Genomic DNA, 637 nt, shown 5'->3' on the forward strand with positions numbered 1-637 from the left:
ATACCACTGCGCATACATTCTGCTCTTGCAAGAACAATCTTCCAATTGCCTTCCAATGCCAGATCCAGGTCTTTTTTAATTGTCTTGATCTTCAACTTTTCTTTTCTTTAAAAAAAATTACAAATGAAAATCCATCATTTGGATAATACAATAGAACTTTTACCATTTAAAGAAGTATTATATATTTCAAAAATTCAATTTCAATATCAGATGGTATGGCATGGGATTTGAAGGACAAAGTTAATGGAGGCAATAAAACTTATCTATCAATCTATTTTTCATATCCCGTCAACTTCCTAAAAGCACTTTTTTATTTTGTTTTACAAAGACAAAACAAATGAAATGAAATAAATATGTATGATGTTGAATATATGAATCTTGAAATGATGACGATGAGAAATGTAAAAATAGTTCATATTGGGTTGATATACACCCCAATTTTTTCACACAGTAGTTATCCAGTTTAAAAATGGTGAAAGAATCATAAGCCATGTTTGCCACATTGTCTTTTTAATGTAAAACCAAAAGTGGATTCATGCTAGATTGAAGTATTGTTGTCTTACGTTTCACTTTCTAAATATTTTATGAGAGAGAATGCCTTTCTGTCTAACAATCTGTTGAATTGCTCGATGTAACT

At 29.7% G+C, this 637-nt stretch overlaps 1 long non-coding RNA gene across 1 annotated transcript; it reads right to left on the reverse strand.

Moving 5' to 3' along the window:
• Positions 1 to 43: 43 nt before the first annotated feature.
• LOC117122947 lies at positions 44 to 637 on the reverse strand. Its single transcript, XR_004447775.1, has 2 exons — positions 564 to 637; positions 44 to 105 (listed from the first exon to the last, which is right to left on the reverse strand). It is a non-coding gene; the product is annotated as an uncharacterized LOC117122947 (long non-coding RNA).

The sequence above is a fragment of the Anneissia japonica genome, unplaced genomic scaffold (assembly GCF_011630105.1).
Source record: "Anneissia japonica isolate Jap-2015-1 unplaced genomic scaffold, ASM1163010v1 scaffold286364_len637_cov316_single, whole genome shotgun sequence".
NCBI classification, from domain to species: Eukaryota; Metazoa; Echinodermata; class Crinoidea; order Comatulida; family Comatulidae; genus Anneissia; species Anneissia japonica.